Source organism: Lonchura striata, chromosome 15, assembly GCF_050655825.1.
Source record: "Lonchura striata isolate lonStrDom1 chromosome 15, ASM5065582v1, whole genome shotgun sequence".
Classification (NCBI taxonomy): Eukaryota; Metazoa; Chordata; class Aves; order Passeriformes; family Estrildidae; genus Lonchura; species Lonchura striata.
The window spans coordinates 14925726-14938708 of NC_140717.1; the positions used below are offsets into that span (position 1 = coordinate 14925726).

General features: G+C 51.1%; 1 protein-coding gene across 38 annotated transcripts in view; it reads right to left on the reverse strand.

Annotated features, from left to right (window-relative positions):
* The window catches only part of NCOR2 (nuclear receptor corepressor 2), a 227989-nt gene that overhangs the window by 122150 nt on the left and 92856 nt on the right, over positions 1 to 12983 (reverse strand). The window lies entirely within an intron of this gene.

A 12983-nucleotide genomic window follows, 5' to 3' on the forward strand; every position in this document is an offset into this window, starting at 1 on the left:
TGATTTTTGCCTTTTGTTAACTGAAAAAGTGTCCAAGTCAAAGGAAAAAAAGAATTAATAAAAATCTCATCTTGGCGTTGGCCTTAGGGGAATGACTTGGAGCTGAGCAGGCAAGCAGAGTGAAGTCTGGTTCTGGGAAGATGCAGGGAAGGTTTTTCACTTCTGCAAAGGGAAGGAAAAGGCTGAGATGCAAGGACCGTGCTGGCACATGTGGAGCATTCCAGGCCAACAGCAAGTGCTCCAAAAGAGCTGTGAATAAATGCAAGATTTGGGCAGGTACAGCAAGGCTGAGCCCACCCAGCAGATGACAAGGATGGAGCAGTGACCTGCTCAGGACAAGGCACGGGGCAGAGGGGCAGCTACAGCAAACACAGGGTCCTGCTGCTTCCAGCACACAAGTTAAACTTGGCAGAGCAGCTCACAGAGCATCTTCTCTCTTCCACTCCTCCATCTGCAACTTTAATGCTCTTTCTGTAATTTGTTCGGCCAGCAGCCACCCGTGCTGACACCGCACACACGAGCTCGTGTTTGAAGCCTCTTAAAAAGGACCAAACTGTAAAAAACGCCTCCGATTGCACGAGGTGCTGAAGCAGGGAGGGAAATGTGTAATTGCCCAATTTGGCACTCAGCCTGGCTGCAGAACCACATTTTAAAGGTAATGGGGAGCTCATGGCTCCTCCTTGCTGGGGCTCAAACCTCCCTTGCACTCCCTGGGGCCAGGAATCTCTGAATCATCACCAGAGGCTGGTTTTGCATTTTTACTCCTGCCTGCTGCTCAGGGAGCATCTTTAGGGAGGCAGGGAGGGTCCCCTGCCTGGGGGTGCAGGCACAATCCCCAAAGCAACAAACCTCAGGGGAACAACCACTCACTCCATGCCTTTAAAAGCTTCAGCCCCCAATTTTTTCTGTGGGTTTTTTTTTTTTTTTAAGACCACTCATCCTCTTTCAATTTTCACATGCAGAAAAGCAAGTTCTGAGTCTTTCCAGCATGTCAGCAGGCAGGGATGAAGCATCAAGGTCCATGTTAACCCCAACAGGCAAGGTCCCTCTGAGAGAAGATGCTGGAATAGTCCCTGCCAAATCCCAGCTGTCCATCAAGCAGGTAGAAAGTCCCCCAGGCCTAGGTACCATGTGAAAAGCAAGCTCAAGTGTTGTAAAAAAGTCTTCTGCAGAATAAAAAATCATTTTTATACCCATGCAATACTCCAGTGAACAGCACAAATGCCATTGCACTGCTGGGACAGGGCCTACATCCACACCCATCAGTCCTGCAGAGCAGGGCACTACATCCCCTCACATCTGCTCTCTGCTGAGCATCCCGACAACAAAATACAATTTCACACCAAGTGGAAAAGCTACCTCAGCCAAAAAAGGAAAGGGGCAACCAGTCAGCAGGACTGCAGCCACTGCAGCATCACATCTGGGACACCAGAGCCCCGTTTGGATGGCTGGGAAGGGCAGCACAGAGCTCCAGAGCATGGATGTGGCAGCAAACCTCCTGCTCCTCTGCTCCCAGGAGCTCCACAGAGTGGATGTGGCAGCAAACCTCCTGCTCCTCTGCTCCCAGGAGCTCCAGAGCACAGACATGGCAGCAAACCTCCTCCTCCTCCTCCTCTCTCCCAGGTGGGCTGTGCCCCAGGAAGCTCCAGCTCATTCACTGGGTGATGCCAGGTGCATCCTCCAGCACATGGGCAAAGATGGGGGGGGAGGAGGGAAAATCCACCACGGCAGCTTCTCCAAACCTCACAGATTTAAAAATAAAAAATTGAGGGGAAATGAAAAGACAAAAGCCCTTCTCAGCCTGGTGTTATCAAGCAGAGGAAATGAGACTTCTAAAGCTCCCATTCAGAGAGGAGTGGGGGAGAGAAATCCCACTCCAGACGCACTTGAACGAACAGCTTTTGAAATGGAAATGTTGCTCTTCAGAAACATTTAAATTTCCTCCTATTGCCAGGGAGGAGGCAGGAGGCCGAGGAGGAGCAGGGACTCCTCAGGCACACACGTCCCAGCGGGATGCTCACAGGGCAGCCCTGTGAAGCAGCCGCTTGCCCCGGAGTTAATCAGGATGGCAAACAACATCAATATTGGGAAGTCGGCTTGAAGGGGAATCAAATTTAGAGGGGAGGGAATGATTGAAGATATCTCTATTTAACCACTACTGCTGCAAGTGAGATACGCTTAAAAAGCCAGCTCACACTCCCTTTTCTCACAAACATCACCCAAAATTATTTTCCCCAAATCCCAGAGATAGAGCTGCCTACTGAGGGGGAGACGACTGACGGAAAAGGAAATGCAAACAAGATCTAAAATGGTGTGAGCAGCAGCTGAGGTGTGTCGTGGGACAACCCAGACCTCCTCCTGCATGCAAGAGCCATTGCACCAAGCCAAGGTTCCCAACAACTCTCCCAAGACTCACAGCACAGGATGAGGAGTCCCAGGATGACGTCCTGGAGGATGTTCAGTCCCAACAGCTCCTCTCCAACTGTGTCAGCTCCCCAAACTGAAGTAACTGCTGCTAACGGATGCCAGCGAGCTGTGCCTGCCAGCTGCACGTCACCACCTCCTCGCTCCCATGTCTCCAGGGTCACCCATGCACAGCTTGGCTCCGCCTGTGCTCTCAGGTCTATGAAGCAGGACACCAAATACCTCTCAGCTGTAAAAGCCATGAGGGACACAGTGAGGACAACACCTCTGCCTGCCTGTCCACTGCCTGAGGACTCCACCAGCAGTTCACAAAGCACATCCCAACGCCCTACAAGCAGCTCTGGTAGCGGCTCGGGACACAGGACACAGCCCCAGCACGGCCAGGCTCGGTGCTGCCAGGAGCACGGGTGTTGCACGGACCCGTCAGCTGCACCATCCATCAGAGCTGGCTGCACTCAGTGCTTTATTGTCCTAATGATTGTGCAGACACGTGGAAGGGGCTGCCTCGACATTTGCTGCTTGTCTGAGGAGCCATTTCCTCCACTGCTGTGCCTGGTTGTCCATCAGGAGGTGGTATCCTGAGCAGGGGACGGTGCTGGCCATTCCCACCAGCCCCAGGCGGTGCAGGAGGGCAGGACAGGGGGAGGAAACAGCATCCCCCAGCCCCAGGAAACACAGCAGGATCTGCTGCTCCAGATCTCAGCTGGCAGCCAAGCCCTGCACCTCAACAAGCTCAGGAAAACACACAACATAAACCTTCAGTGAGAGTTTTGGGTTTACGTGGAGATTTTTTATGCCATAATAACCCTGCCCCCACTCAGCAGCAGAGATGGGCTCAGGGTGTTGGGAGCATCAGGGTGTCTCAAAGGTGTCACAACTTCAGCACCGCTCAGCTGTGCCATCAGAGCAAGACTGACCATGGAAAAACCAAATACCAGCAAGAGCAGGGGACAGAGCAGTTCCCAAAACCCAGAGCAGAAACACCACTTCTACCTGTGAATGGCTGTGGGAGCTGCTCCAACCACAAACCTCTCCCAGCCTGTTCCTGCAGAAAACCATGAAGCACCTCTGCTTCCCCAGACCAGGGAATTACAGAAAAACCTGAACATCTCAGCTCCCATAGCAAGAATAAGCCCACAGTGAATTTGTTATTATCTGTTAGCAAAGCAGCAGCTTCCCACCAAGGCTGGAATTTCCATCTTGGTTTGGCAGGCACAGGACTGTGAAATGATTACTGTGTTTACTTTTCCTTTGCTAACTATAAAATCCCATTCCACTGCCCTGCCAAGAATGACTGAAGCTAATAAAATTCAGGCATTTGGAAGAAAGCAATAATAAACCTCCCTTTTGGGGCCTTTATGATGAAATTTCCCCACTCCAATCAGCGATTATGCTGCATTCATGAACACTAGTGATGTCTCCAAGTGCACCCAGATTGACTCAAATCAATATTTAGCTTTTCTCAAGACTGGGAGTCTTTCTCCTTGTGGCAGCTTAAGGCAGAATCACTGAACAAGGAAGAAACCTTTGAAAAAAAAGAGCTTAAAGAATAGGAGGCAGCATATATAAATATATAGATATGTATGTATATCTAGAAATAGATAGAAAATGTAAGCTTTTCATTTACCTAAAAACCTATAGAAAGTATACACACACAAATTCACAAATCCCTCTCCAAATATATTGAAAGCCTTTCATATAATGCACTGTATATATTTATATACACATACCTGCCTATTCTTTAGGAGTTTTTAGTGTTTGAAAGCCTTCAGCGTTCCTGTGTTTACATCTGCCACTCTGTCTGCTGCCGAGGCAGAAACACATTAGCTGCTGGGGGCAATCTGTTCTACATCATACCTGAGATGGCTGGCATGAGATAAAATAACACAGACCTGAAAAACAGCTTGAAATAAAAGCCTGTGCTCGGTTTGGTCACGTAACCACGCGGGGCAGCTTGATCTGCACGAGGCAATGGTTCCTTTTTAAGCAGTCATGGGAACAACAGCGTCCAAAGTGGAGGTCAGCAGGCAGAAAGGATCACTGCTGCTCCTCGGGGAACAGCACAGCAGGAGAGAAATCAGTCCCTGTTAGGGCAGTGACCAGAGCAGGTTGCTCAAAGTCAAGCCTAGGAAGCATTATTGTGCAGGCAGAGGAGGGGATACAGCGCCGTGGCAGCAGAGAAATCCACTGTGGGCATGTGCTGGAGCAGGATGCCACGGGCTCTGCAGCCTGGGAGAATCCCTCAGGATGCAGCAGAGCACTGGGAAACGCCACAACCACTGCCCATCTCCTCCCCTCCTGCTTGGCACTGCAGAGGACAGTGTGCTTCTTCCTCTCAGGAAAGGGCAGCAGGTGCAGGATTAAGGCCAGATGAAGGCAGGCAGAACCTGGGCAGAACACTGGCACCTGCAGAAAATGCTCTGTCAGAGCACTGAGATGACCAAAGAATAACTAGACAGAGGTCAGGACTGAAAGGAGGTGGTTCAGGTAATTTCATTCCACACTGCTTCCTCCCCACTAGCTCCTACTTTTGCTCCACCAAACCTGGGGTAGGACAGAGCACATGAGCCAGCTCTGCTGCTGGGTAAAAGCCCATTTCCAAGGACAGAGGGAACAGGCTCCACTGTGCTCTCGCTCCTTATCCTCCTGGAAAAAGGTGCCAAGAATTAGAATTACATTTTTCGAGAGCAGCAGAACAAGCCAAGGGCCTGTCAGCTTGTCCTAAAACAACCCCTCTCTGCTTGCTGAGCACGCAGCCAGCATTCCTGACACACACCAGCGTCCATTGCCCCCGGCCCCCCCATGCAGCACAGGGCTGCAGAGCCAAAAACCCTCCATGTGCTCTGCCTAAAGCACAGCCAAGGAGATTTTCTGTTTAAAAAGCAGGTTTAGGTCCAAAAAGAAAGGAGGTTCTCAGCAAGTGATTTTAACTAGGCCCTTTGGCACTTGACAGTTCCTCTCTTGTTATGGATGCTAAGGGTGTTGTTAGGAGATGAAGCTCCACGAAGCACGAGCGTGAAGTCACAGAGCTTTAGCAAGGGCTGTTGCCATGTTCAATATGTTATTACAGCTCCACCACCACAGGCACAAAGAGCAGCACCTCATCTCTGCCAAATCCATCTCTGAAATCACTCCCCCACTCCATCCCCTCCAGCAGCAGCAGGCAAACACCGCTGATTGCTGCTGCATCTCCTCCACAGCTTCCACCCCATGCTGGGAAGGAAGGTATAAGCATGAAATACTCTCCTCCTCAAAACACAGCACCCAGAATCAATCTGATGGGTGTCACAACTCACTGCCTTTTGTTGTGCGAGTCAGGACTGCTGATGGGCTGCACTTCCCAGCCATGGAGAAGTCCAGTGCCAAAAACGTGCTCAGTGCTGTACGTCCATGGAGAAATCACCCAAGTTGCTCCCAGGAAGACCTTTGGGTAGGAGGGGCATGCAGGGATGCTGAACAAGGAGGGAGGAGCAGTTCATCTCTGAGATGTATGTGCTTGCAAATTGGTAACAACCTCCTGCTGCTTGTTCACCAGCACTAACTGGAGAGATCCCACACAACCCATCCCAGAGTGTGCCTGGATCTGGTGGGAGCTGGAGGAATGCTCTTTGCCCAGCAGCACCCACACCCCCTCCCAGAACACGAGGGAAGAGAAGAAAACAGATCAGGAAGAGACTGCAAAGGGCGAGGGAAAACAGCTGGGATGTCCTTCTTGTTACCAGGGCCAAACTCTTGACTTTCATTCCAGGAGAGGGGTTCTTTTTAACACAAATGAACACAACCAGTTGAGCACAGGCAAAAACTGTGGCTGGCACAGCCATCCTCACCCTACACCATCCTCATGCTCTGGAGACCAGCATCAGTTCCTGCCATACCAACACTATTTCCTAAGTCCCACCTGAGCACTGACAAAATAGCAAATTCGTTCTCCTCTCTCCTGCATTTCCAGGAGAAAACAGGGCACATTAGAATTCTTGCTATCAGATAAAATATAGCATATTTTACATACAGCACGTACAAACACTTCCTAGGTGGAGAAGAAAAGTCTCCCTGAATGCACACAGCACACCCAGCTCAGCACACTGCCTACTGCAAGCACAGAGCCAGAAATATTTCTTCCAATTACAGGGGTGAGGCACACAAAGCCAGAGGACTTTCTCTCCCTCCAGCAGATCAGGTGAGATGTCGCACTGCACGAGCCTTGTAATATTGACTGAGTGGGACAGAAAAGTCCAATTATGCAAATGATGAAGCAGGTTCCCGAGAAGCAGTCAGCCTTATCACACCATCCTTCCCCACCGCTGCGGCTTGAAAGGCAATTTAAAAGGTTGTTTGGGATGTCGATCACCACAAACGAGCTGAAGAAGTGTGAAACAACCTCTGCTTGAGGCACCATCAGTTCTCCTGTTGGTTTTTCCAGCTGCACTGAGCCTTTGCCCTCCTGTCTGTGGCTCGAGGACCACTGCAGGCAGCTCAGGGAAGGGTCAAAGGTTTTTACATCCTGCCTCTGGAATATTTCTGCAGCCCATGAGGGCTTTTCCTGCCATACTCGAGTCTCTCAGACCATAATTCGGTTCTCTGGGCACAGGAGCTTCAGCTGAGAAATGGAATAAAACCAGTTGTCTTGCAGTCATGGTGCTCCTTTCCTTCGTCCCTCAGCCCAGGTCCAGATGAAGAAACCAAACATCTCACAAGGAATATGCAACGCCCAAAAGCATCTGTTTTTCAAATGAAACCAGCACAAATCCATGCACAGGATGGAATTCCAGATACAACACTACTCAGGCTGTTCCCCTGGCTTGCTGTCCACACTGGTGCATGGCACAGGCTGCTGACACCCCTGCAGCCATCCTGGCACAGTGGGCAATGGAATGGACTGCCAAGGCATGCCAGGAGAGCCACTCTGCTTGCACACAACCGCATGCTCCCAAAGGTGTGTGTTCATGTGCAGTTGAGCAGGGCTTGACACACTGACACTCATCCCATCCTCCCATGATTTGGAAATTATCTTCGGAGCAGGGAGGAAAGCGGGGGGGGAAATCCAGCCAGAAGTGTTTGTGCTGTGGCAACGTGAACAACGCAAATATTTCAGCTTTTAAATATGCTTGGAATGACAGAGAATGCCAACACGTCCCTCATCTTCCCAGAAATAGCTTTGAATCATTGCTCCCCTAACGTAAATTCCCCACCCCACACCAAATAGGTTTTTTTTTTTTTGCAACCAGATTTTTATCAGGCACAAGGTGACAGCGTGAGCAAGCACATGGCAGATGGGTGGGTGTCAAACACGTCACAGGAGGATCCTCCTGACGCCACAACCCCAGCTCCACTCCTGCTGCTGGACTCAACAACCCCACACCACTCACTCCTGCTGGGTGCCCACTTCACTGGCCCAGCTTCAGAGGGAGAGCCCAGCTGCAAGGAGAGTTAACAAGAACTGCTGTGCTCTGCAGGGGAAGGAGGACAAAAGCAGGAAAGACGTAGGTGTGTTTGTACCCGCTAAAATTGTTTCATTTCACTGCTCGGATCTGAGGTTAGAGCTACTTCTACAGAAGTCCACTCCTCCAAGAAGCAGTGGGGAGGCCACACAGCATGTGGACAACCCCAAAGGCCTCAGGACAAGAAGTTCTTCTCATGGCAGAGTGTTTGAGGAATTTCATTTCCCACAGAGCTGGTCAATCCAGGCACTGGCACAGGTCTCTGCATCTCACCTGGGTTCTGGATAACTGGGATGGGGCAAGAGGGTGCTGGCAGCATTGGTGTGTCCCCTGTGCATCGGTGCTGCCACAGCTCCACAGAATCCCTCTGCCTGGGTGTCCTGCAGGGCCTGCTGGCAGCCAGCCCCTCCCCACCAGATGTGGGCACAGCTGGCCAAGGGAGCATCTCCCCCTCTCCCAGCAGAGATGCACGGCTGGGCGAACCAGACCCGCGCTGTCTCTCTATCCCTGCCTGCAGACATTCCACAAAAACCCAAGAAACAAGCCCGGAGCTCTTTTGCTGAAGTGAAAAACAACCTCCCGTGGGGAAGGGAGAGCCCGGAGCGATCCCCGCTGCAAACTCGGAGGCCATGGGAGGACACCCATCCAGGGACGGCCGACGCTCGCAGCTTGTTCCATCCTCCAGCCCCTCTGCGCTATTGTTCCACAGCCATAAATCACGGGCAGGCGCTGGAATTCCGGGCTGTTTCCTCCAGGAGGGAGCCTGGGGTGCCAGAACCGAGCTGCTGCCGGGCTGTGCCTGCTGATTCCCCCGGCGTGCTGAGCCCCGTGCTCCCACGCATCCCGCCGAGCACCGCTGCTGTCCTCCCCCTCCGCTCCCTTCCCCCAGCCCTGCATTACTCCACTAGAGATTATGCCTTTGCCAGTTACCTCCAAGCCAACTGGGGCCTCTGCCAAGGTCAACACAAGTTCCAGCCAGTTTCATTAATAACTGCGAGACCAGCCCACTGGAAACTCTGAGAGGTTAATCCCAGCAACAGATCAATGTTCCCATAACAAAGCCACGGAGCAGAAACACAACTGGGGATTTAGCAGCCAGCCCAGCTATCTGTGCTGGGAGCTGTGGCACTGCTCCTGCAGCCCGTACCGGGGCAAACCCTGCTGCCAGAGACACCTGAGCCTCCTGCTGCTCTGCCCTGGCGCATGTGGCGGGGATGGAGCAGCGCTGCCAAGGCAGCGGCCGGCGCTGCGAGGGAGAAGCCGAGCTCCCGAAAGGCCTTTCTGCTGTCCCTGGTGCCCTGCCAGCCCGTGGCCAGGGCAGGAGTTAGCAGGCTGGCCAAGAGCCTTCTCCATCCCACAGCCTGTCTTCCAGGAGTTCGTTGTAAATTGGGCTCTGGAACGGGCAAGCCAGTGTGAAATTTGGCATGTACGCTGCTGGCTTCAGTGCATCATTAAAAAGGCATTTCAAATGTGTTAATTCCTCCTTTTTCAATTAATTGCTTTTAAAGCTGCATTGATATGCATGAAAGCAAAATAGCCTCTGTCCTAATTTCTGTTTTGCCATACCTATTTCCTGACCTTAGTGCTGTCTTTTCCAAGACTACCCCCCCCCCCGCACACATACTTTTCTTATTCCATTTTTTAGTCTGTAACAAAACAAAAATGCTCACGCAGAAAGGGAAGAAATTAAAACCTTTGCACAATGTAAAACAGAGTCCAATTCTTAACAACACATGGCTTCTTAATTGCCTTTTTCCATCCACAGTTGTTAATTATTTTACAAAAGAGGGAAATGGCATTGTCCCTGTACAGATGGGGAAATCTGAGACAGGGAAAGGGGAAGAGACTTACCCAGTGACCAGCAGCCTGCCAGGGCAGATGGCAGCAAGGTTCAGGTTTCCTAAGCCTCCACCCAGCCCCGTTCCCGTGGGATTACATGGCTCCCTGTCAGTGAATTCCTGTTGGAGCAATAGGCCACTCATAAGTGCAGCCAGCTGGGGGACTTGGAAGGGGACTAAATGCAGATCACAACTGACTCACATCCTATAGGAAGGAGCAGCAAACCACATATGTGGTGGCAGAGCAGCCTTAAAAATGGGAAGAAGAACAGCGAAAGCCTAACAGGAATAAGAAGAGATGGCAGGGGAGAGGCAGGATGAAGCTCCAGCTCTGGAGAGGGGAGAGCAGGCACTGATTGACCAGATGAGCCATGCTCACCATGCCAGTGAGGCACCAGCCGTGCACGTGTGTGCAGGGACAGGGATTGTGCACATCACCACTGGCCTTCTCTGGGGCTGTCTGCTCCACTCCTGGTTGCTGTTACATGAGGGAGGTCCATGACTTTACTGGAAAGAAAGCAGAAGCCATCGAGGGTCCTGGGAACCAGCTCCTGCCTCTCTGCCAAGAACACACCTGGCAAGGCCACATCATAGCAGCTTTTCCAGTGCATCCCACACCCAGGCTTGCAGTGACTGTAAAAACAGCCCTGCTTTAGTTGGCCAGATAAAGGGAGAACCTTCCTGAGGAAAAGCATCAGCCCCAGCTGGCACAGAGGGCATAGGGAGGTTTCATTTCTCCCAGAGCCCTCCAGGCCATCCAGCAGCAGGAGCCCAGGACTACAGCACTGAAACAACATAATACACAGCAGAGAAATAGATGTTGAAGTGGGGTAAAACAGGCAAGAAAACAACCTTCTGCCTCTGGCTTGAAAAGAAACACCAGTGTTTGAGGATATGAGCAATGTGAGGTTCATAAGCAAAGGTAATATCTTTTACTTGTCCAAGTGAGATTTAGCTGAAAGCTGCTGCTTTTGAAAGGCACACTGCCCAAAAGCGTGTCTGTTTTCTGCAGGGAAAATGCACTGATCCAAGAGCTTCTCCTTACAGCCCTGCCTGGAGCGAGGCTGCAGTGGTACTGAACAGGGCTTAAGGGGCCCAGCTCTCCTCCGGTTTGGGAGAGGTAGATGAGGAATAAACGACATGAGAAATCCATTTCTCTTAAGGGGAGGAAAAAACTCTGAGCCTGTTACCAGCAGTTGCCCCATCAATTGTTCCATCTATGTTCAGAGCATGGATTACGGGTCTAAACAAAGGCCTTGGAAACGTGCAGGAATGGTGCTGACTTCTCTCCCCTGGGCTGAAGGTTGGTAAATCCAGTTATCAATGGTTATCAGTGAGGTGCTAAACTTATATCCCATCACAGACCTGATTCTGCATCTCAGCTCAAGGGCTGCTCTGAAACCAGGACGTATCCACTGCCTGAGAGCAGCATCCATTCCATCTACATCCCCTGGGACAGCCAGGCTGGCGCCCAGAGCGTGTAACCAAACCCCTACCCTTTTTACTGAGGGCTTTGTGGAGCTCTTACTGTGCAAAAATGAGCTCAGTCTGCAAAATCACCATGAAGACCAGTCCTAACACTATTACCCCAGTGAGTAAATCGAGCTCCTCCCCAGGCAGTGACTGCAACAGCGAGGAATGGGGTAACGGGTAAGGGAAGAGCTCCTGGGATACTGTGGCTAAACAACCAGCAGCGTGTTTAGCAATGCTGGGCTCATGTGGTGCATCTCACCCAGCTGCCAGAGCTGCCCCAGATAAAGTATTGAGTGACTTCATCAGACACTGAGTCAGCAGCACAGACAGAACAGCAAATATCTCTCTCCAGCTCTGGTCACTGGGACACATCTCCTGCCACCGTGTGTGTGCCACTGCCCCGGGACACACGTCTCCCTCAGCACAGAGACTCCCAGGAAGGTCTTTAGCATCTGTCCGAGGTGGTGAGCTCAGAGCCCAGTGCTGAATTCAGCTGTGGCTGGCTTAGCGTGGGTGCAGGGAGAAGTTCCAGCTGTGTCCACAGGCCAGATGTGCCAGTGCCCAGAGCTGTGCCCAAAGGGCAGCCTCAGCTCTTTGCATTTCCCCTGGACCCACAGCCAGAGCAGCTCCTCCAGCACGCTGAGGCTCAGAGCAATGCACACATTGGCTCCAGGAGCCTTTCCACCACCTTCATGTCCACCACCAGCAGTTTATAGACTAGGCTGAGGACAACTGCTCAGGACTAACAGCAAAAGACTGCCATTAACCCAATTTCCCAAGCTGCAAAGGCTGATGTACCCTGTGTCCCAGACCTGCCTTCTGCTCCCAGCCACTTGAACAGCACTGAGATGATCCAGTCTTGCAGTGAGCTCCATCAAACCCACTCTGGAGGCAGCTCCTGCTAGTTTAGAGCAACTAATCCCTGCTCCACTCAGGCTCTCACCAGTCAAGGACACCACATTTTCTACTTCCTTCCAGACTCTAAAATTACAAATGGCTCCACTAAAAGCATAATCTTGTCTTGCTGAATTGCATCTCAGCTCTCTCTCTCTTTCATTAAAAAATATTTTAAGCCCCATAAAATGCATGTACTTCCTGGAAATGTGTCACAGACCAAGAAGCAAATGCAGCCCCTAAACTAATGAACTAATTCCTCAAGAGCAGCTCTGCCTATTAGAAACAAATAGTTGAGACAATCCATGGTTTTCTGGTGAGAGGCAGAACAAAACTGCTGGTGGGAATAATGTGAAGACAGAAAAGTCATCCTGTTTTCCTCATATCTTTGGAGAGGTCTCTTTTTTGTCTGGTGGACAACAGTGCATCAGCCACCCAAACAACATCCCCTGAGGATGTTTCAGAGCCTCCAGGCCTCCCCTGGCATCTAAACTACTCCAGAGTTAAAGATACGAGGTCAGAGGGACCACCAGTATTGTATGGATAAGAAATGTCTGAATATCCCAGCACTCCCAAGGAAGAGCTTTCTTGTCTGTGTTATTTCAATCAGCTCCCACAGGGATACAGCAAACCATCCCCATCTTCCTGGCTGTGAATGTGACTTCCCTTTCACTCCACTTCCAGACTGCAGCTGCACCAACCCTCAGCACTAGCATCAGAGCCCCCAGCACATTTACCCAGCAAGACTTTCCTGCCAACCAGGAGCACGCCCAAACTGGAGGTAAAATCAAATACAATTTACCTCAAGAGAAGATGAAAGTAAATCCAAACAGGCACACAAGCAAGGGATTTCTCTTTGCAACATTTATTCCATGCACAGAGGGGACAATTGTAAGTAAACGATTTGCTTTGTTAA